The sequence below is a fragment of the Urocitellus parryii genome, chromosome 1 (assembly GCF_045843805.1).
Source record: "Urocitellus parryii isolate mUroPar1 chromosome 1, mUroPar1.hap1, whole genome shotgun sequence".
In the NCBI taxonomy this organism is placed as follows: Eukaryota; Metazoa; Chordata; class Mammalia; order Rodentia; family Sciuridae; genus Urocitellus; species Urocitellus parryii.
Window position 1 is genome coordinate 101187275 of NC_135531.1, and position 6854 is coordinate 101194128.

Below are 6854 nucleotides of genomic sequence, written 5' to 3' on the forward strand. Positions count from 1 at the left end.
TATCTATTTATTCACGAGTATTTGCTTTCATAAAGGTGAGAGTTTGGGTTCTAAAGATACATGCAGAATAGCAAATGAAATAAAATAATAAAAAATGAGCAAGGGTATTTGATTATTCAGGTTCATGTTCTTAGTTTGCTGAGTGAATCTTCTCACAGACAATTCAGTCTTCCCTCCCCTTGGAGAGTGTATATTTTCTGAGGATGTGACTGAGTCCCACCAGGACCTAGCCGAGTCAGGGCCCACAGATGCTCTGTGAATGCTGATTTGATTTGCCAGCAAAGCTGGGGCTTCTGGAATTGTGATTCCATCTTCTTTCCTATCTTGCTCTGGCTGTCTTAAAAGGACATAAGTGTGCCTTTCTTTATAACTGATTCCATTTGGGAATGCAGCGTGACAAAAGAAACAGTCATCTAATTTATGCAAAACCTGAAGAGGAGTCTTTTTGAATCAGTGCTTAAATTTTGGCTGCCCCTTTTCTCCTTTCCTTGGCAAACTATACAGTGTTCAGTCTTAAAAATGAGAAGGACTTAGAAAAGAGGCTGATTCTACCATGGCTTGGTAGACTATAATTTAATGTTAGTGCCTTTCTGTTACCATAGTGAGATGCATTTACTTCTGTTCAAAGATCGTGCAGCTCTGACAAAGCAAATACCCTCTGACTCCCGCTGTTAATTATCCTTCTGTTGCTGCAGGGTTTCCATTCATGTCCTCAATTAGGAGACATGGTTATTACGAGGTAGATGGTGTGGGAGATGGCAGTTCTCAACACTTCTGAGCTCAAGGAATGAATAGTCAGTCCTCCAGGTTTGGGGATATAAATTCACTGTCTGCAGAGAAGTGGAGACTTTGTTACCTACTTCATTATGAAGTCTCTTGATAGTAGGTCTTCCAGAAGACTCTTGTTGGGAAGTACATACTGTAAATGATGATGTTTTAGGAAGTCAATATGAGAGAAAAGGTCTTTAAACATTTCCCTCCAAAGCCATCTGAATTCTACGAATGACAATACCCCATTCCTTCCTATCTTAATTAACAAGTGTCTATTATGCACCTGCTACATGCACAAAATGGTTCTAGTAGTGTGGATTTAGGGATGAACAAGACAAGCCCAGAGTCTGCCTTCAGAATCTATATTCTTGGCACTGTTGGTGATGTGGGAAGTCCCTACATCATTTTGCCTAATATTTTGACCATAGATGTGATAATTCTGGGCTGATGCCAGGGTAGCTCATCTAATAACTACAGTAATAACAAAAATAGAAATAGTAATAATGATGATGGTGATATTAATAATGTATATATTGAGTTCCTTTTTTCGGCCCAAAATACTTGATAAGCACCTTTGATATGGCTTATTTCATTAGTCCTCATAATAACTTTAGAAGCTATATATGGTCAAAATTTTACAGAAGAGGAAATTGAAATTTAGAGACATTAAGTAATGTATTTAAAGTTAATTGCTAGAAAATAGTACGGCAAACACCCAAACCTGAAGTTTCATGTTCAGAGTCAATATATTCTGAAACATTTGGGACTTATCATATTATCAAAATTATAGAAATTGGAGCCACAGAAAGTTAGATTTAAGTCCAATCCTTGGGAGGAGTTAACTTTTTCATCTATAAAATACTGATAGTATTATTACCACTTCATGCTGTTTTATCAAGGATTAAATAAAATAATACATATTAAGGTCACTGGATTGCACCTTACATGTAATACTTAATAGATAGGATTAGCATCATTATCTGTGACCTCAGTTGAGGCACATACAGAAAACAGATGTGCAATATTAATCATTTATAGACACGAGTATAAATCTGCTTGAGACAGAGATGGGGGTGAGGTTGGAAGGGGAGAATTAAAGACAATCAATTCAGAGATAGACATCTTTACCCTAAGTACATGTATAAAGACCAAATGGTGTGGCTATACTTTGTGTACAACCAGAGATACGAAAAATTATGTTCTATATGTGTAAAAAAATTAATCAATTCAATCCATACATGTCAGTGGAGAATGTCTTCACCTTGGGGTTCCAGTCACTCAGTAAGTGCAATCTTCCTGCCCTCTTCTGCTTGACCACCTATTGAATTACTACCTATTCTGCCAAGCCCAAATGAAATGCTGCCCTTTTGAAGATTTTTGTCTTCTGAAGTAGAAAGAGATTTTTCCCACCTTAGAAATCCTGTGGCTTTTACTGTTTGGTGCAATGATTCCTAATTACATATCTGCAGACACATTCCAGGAAGGTTTTATCAAAATCCTCCCAAGAACTACTAAAATCAGATTCCCAGGTCCAGCCTCAAGAGAGTTTGATTCATATGAGGTCCACGAGTATGCATTTTTAAAACAGTATTCATTTGAGGTGATGGGTGAACATAATTCAGAATCATTGTAGGACTACTCATGTGGCTCTCAGTACAGTACATTACTTATATTACAGTTATCTACTTCATCTGTCTTCCTGGGGGATTATCTTGCTGATACACCAATTGTTGTGGCTTGAATGTATCCTCAGATTTTAGATGTTGGAAACCTAATACCCAAATTCACACGTTGTGGTATTCGGAAGTAGAACATTGGGGAGGGTAATTGGAATTAGATATGTCATCAGGATGGGTCCCCATGATAGGACTGGTGGCTTAAAAGAGGAAGAGAGATCTGAGCTGACACACTTGCTCTGTCTTGCCATGTGTTGCCTGCCTCCATGTTGTGATGCAGTAGGAAGACTTCACCAGATGTCAGAGCCATGCTCCAGGACTTCCCTGACTACAAATCATGCATCTTTATAAATTATCTAGTCCTGGATATCTTGTTATAGCAACATAAAACAAAATAAGATGCAAATGCAGGAATTAAATGAAGAAGATTTATAGGAAAGAAGTGAGGGATCAAATCCTTGGCCACATTTCTCTCAGGCTTGAATGATCTCCTCCAGGATGCTTTTTGGATCCCCTGGACTAGGTTGGCTTTTCCTGCTCTATGTTCCTATCACACTCTGATCTTCTCCTTATAGCGGTGATGCTTGCATTGCATGGAACTTGAATTAGTTTTACTTAAAAAAAATTGAATTATTGGAAGGACACTGGAGATACTGCAGAGTAATCAAAATAAGACTTATATGGATATGAAGCCAGACATTTTAATGCCATCAGGGCTTGCCTCTTGTCTTTGATTCTGCTTTATGTCATGTATTGGCTTTGTTCTCATGACCTGCTGACCTGCTTTTCTGCATTCATTCAGTTATTTTCATGTTCTGGAAGTTTTGTGACAGAGGAAGAAACATTGATTCCAAATTAGTAAATCCAGCATAAGTTTGGAATGGCTTGGGTGATAATCTCACCTCCAGACCAGGGCTTCCAGCTTGGGGTCTGGGTTGTGATGAGTGACAGGTACCAGTGACTGCAAGCACTTGGTGGGACTTAGGTTGTAAGACAGGGTCCATGAAAAATGAAAGTGCCTGCATCAAAACAGGAGAAGCAGAGATAGGAACATTGTTGGGATTGGGGCTGGCTTGGTTCTGTACCATTTCTTTCTATGAACGGAAGAGAAGCACAATTGATATTCTGTGTTTTATGGAATGCAGTGAAGAACAATGTTTGAGGGCAGCTATTGAATCCTATTGAACAGGTCTCTCTACGCTCTGTCAGTTACCTACTTTGGCCTTAAGAAAACTACTTTGTGTCCTTGGGCTGCAGTTTTTCCATCTAAGAAAATGGCAGTAATAGTAGTATCATTTCATAGAGCTGGTAAAAAATTAGGAAAAACTGTGTAACGTGCTTGAAATAATGATAGATACCCTTACATAAAGGTTGAATGTTGATTATGATAAATTATTCTCTTGTTCCACTAGACTGTAAGCCCCAGGTGGGCAGATAATCTTGGATTTGTCTCTCCCAGGACCTAGCACAATACCCAGCTGTTGTTGACTGAGCAATCAGTAATTATGAGTTATCAGTGAATGTAGAACTGAGTTCAAGGAGCCATGTCTCAGTGCCTTTATCGCACTACTCTCAGAGCCTTGCTATTGTGGAGAAAAAGAAAAAAAACTAAAAAGAAAAGAAAATCAAGTACTCTAGATTGGAGAGCAGAGCTGAACCTGTGGCCAGCCAAGCAATTATTGCTTTCATGTTAAACTGACTTTGCTATAAGCCCTAAGCAGTGTCGTATTTAAGTAGAAAAATTGTGTAACAAATTAAATACACACAAAAAAGGGTAGCTAAGACTTTGCTTCACTATTTTTCCTCTCCTCTGGGGAATTTACCTGATTTTGGAACTCCTTACTTAATCATACTGCACTGGTTTAACCTGCAACTAAGTGTGACCACATAGCACTGGAATTTAACATTGTTCTGTGTAAGCAAAACATTTACTAAAAAATTATCAGCATAAGCAAGATTCAGGGGACGTACTTTAAGAGGATATTCTTGCAAAACACTTCAGAAGCATCTACTTCTTAGCACCCACATTGGCATGAATGCATATGAAGAAATTCCCAATTGTTTTGAAAACTTGGAATTTAGAAACTTATATCCTGATCATCTTGAGTAAGTGCAACATAATTTACTCTAAGGTAAATATTTGAGTAAAAGATTTAAAAAATGAAAGCATTTGCAACTATAAAACTCCATGTCAAAACTGTTAATTTAAAAGAGAAGCACATGTTTTCAAAACAATCTCGAAGATAAAAAAACCCAGTTACAGTGGGACAAGAGGAAAAGATGGATACATTTGACTATAAAATTTGAAACTCCTACAATCTTAAAATGTTTTAAAGCCAAATGGACAGCTTAGAAAAAAATATTTCTGAGATGTTAAAAGAGATAATTAATTTACTTATTTTTTTTGGGGGGGGGTATCAGGAATTAAATTCAGAGGCACTTGACCACTAAGCCACATCTCCAGCCCTATTTTGTATTTTATTTAGAGACAGGGTCTCACTGAGTTGCTTAGCGCCTCGCTGTTGCTGAGGCTAGCTTTGAATTTGTGATCCTTCTGCCTCAGTGTCCCCAGCCACTGGGATTACAGGTGTGCACCACTGCATCCAGCTTACTTAATATTTTTAAGTGCACTTGCAAATCGAAAAGGCCAATGACTCATAACAATAGGAAAAATATGAGAATAGGCAGATTTCTGAAAAAAAACATGGATACTCATATACAGCTTTGCTGATTATTAAAGACACATATGATAAATCAATAATTCAGTCTTATTCATTGTCAAATCCTAGAGAGTTGATGTCATAGTGTTGGCAAGGTGGTGGATAGAAAGTTGTATTACACATTTTTTACATCCTTGGAATGCTACTGACAATACCTGTTACACTATACAATTTGCATATACTTTCGCCAGCAGATTTACTTCTATAAATTTTAGTCCACAAAAATGCACAAGAGCTCATCAAGTATATCTGAAGTAGTATTGATGGTAATAGTGGTAATGAAATCATCTTTCAAATCTCATTGATAAAACTGTTTTATGCTACACTATATAATAGAAAACAAAGGAGCCGTTTAAAATATTTGTAAGGGATGGTATGAATGGACAGAGACAATAGGTTTAGAAAGATCTTAGCAGTCTATACTCCTATGAAAATGATAGCATATTGCTTTTGCTGTCAAAAAATACCCATATGCAGAGATAATCTCTTAAAGGATATGCAAGAGTTTGTTAGCAGTGGTGGCTTTGTGGGGAGGAACTGAACATTTGGATAGGAAAGAAGCCTAATTTTCGTTGAATAATTGTACTTTTTAAAAAATGATTTGCAATTTTTAGTTTTCAGTAGGCCAGACATTACACTTCCGGTTTAGTGTCTCATCTTCAAAGCCACATGTGAGTTAGGTTTAATTAGCTTCATTTTATAGATGGGACATTGTGATTTGGAAAGACTGAGCAACTCATCTAGGGTCACACAGCTGCTGTCCTTGTTCCGTCCTCAATAGAAAGATTTACATAAACAGCAAGATGTACTGTTCTCAACAGACTCCCATATGTTTGTGATTTGGTCCTTACTAAAGCTGGAATCATTTTTTTAGGAAAATAAATAAAATGTTTTTCAGATATTTTCACCTCAAAAATAAGAAGAAATAGAATTTCTGCTTTACCTTCTAGAATGTTCTAAATTCCAGGGGTCGTGGTGAAATTCCAAACTGTAAAATGGGTTTTCTATTTTCTTTCCTTCAAAACTGTTGATTGCATAGAATGTTGAGATTAGGAGGTGATAACAAAAATAGTAGAAAGAAAATAACAGCATCAAACCTGAGTGTCAGAATCAACATTCTTATGTTTAGGGAAAGTCTTGGAAAATCAGATTTGACTCATGTAAATTCTAAAAGGAGAGAGGTAGAAGTTCTATGTGGCTTCCTCAGATTCTACTGCTGGGATGAGTAGACACACCCTAATAATAACACAAAGACAACCATGAAAATAGTGCATAAGAGCTCAGGTCCAGGACCAGAAAGTTTTCCCCCTTAGGCACATCCTGTATACTTATAATACTATTGGATTTCTGTTGACAAAATATCCATAATTCTGAATTCCTCCCTCCCTCCCTCCCCCCGCCTTTCTTATTTTGTCAGAATTTATGGGGTTTGGTTCCATTTTTAAATTAGCTTCCTCCTTACTAGTGATTCTGTTGTTGGGCATTTAAGAAAGGATTCAATAAAAGCCTCTCCTGTCACTTCTCTCCTGCCACTGGCTCTCTTCCCAGGTTGTGTTGTTATAAGTGGAAGCAACATTAGGTAGTATGGTTTGGACCAGAGTCTGCTCTTTCTTTGACCGACTAGACAAAAAGAAATAAATGAGATGCCTCCTCTCTAAATCAGGCCTGTCACTTTTCCAAGACCTGA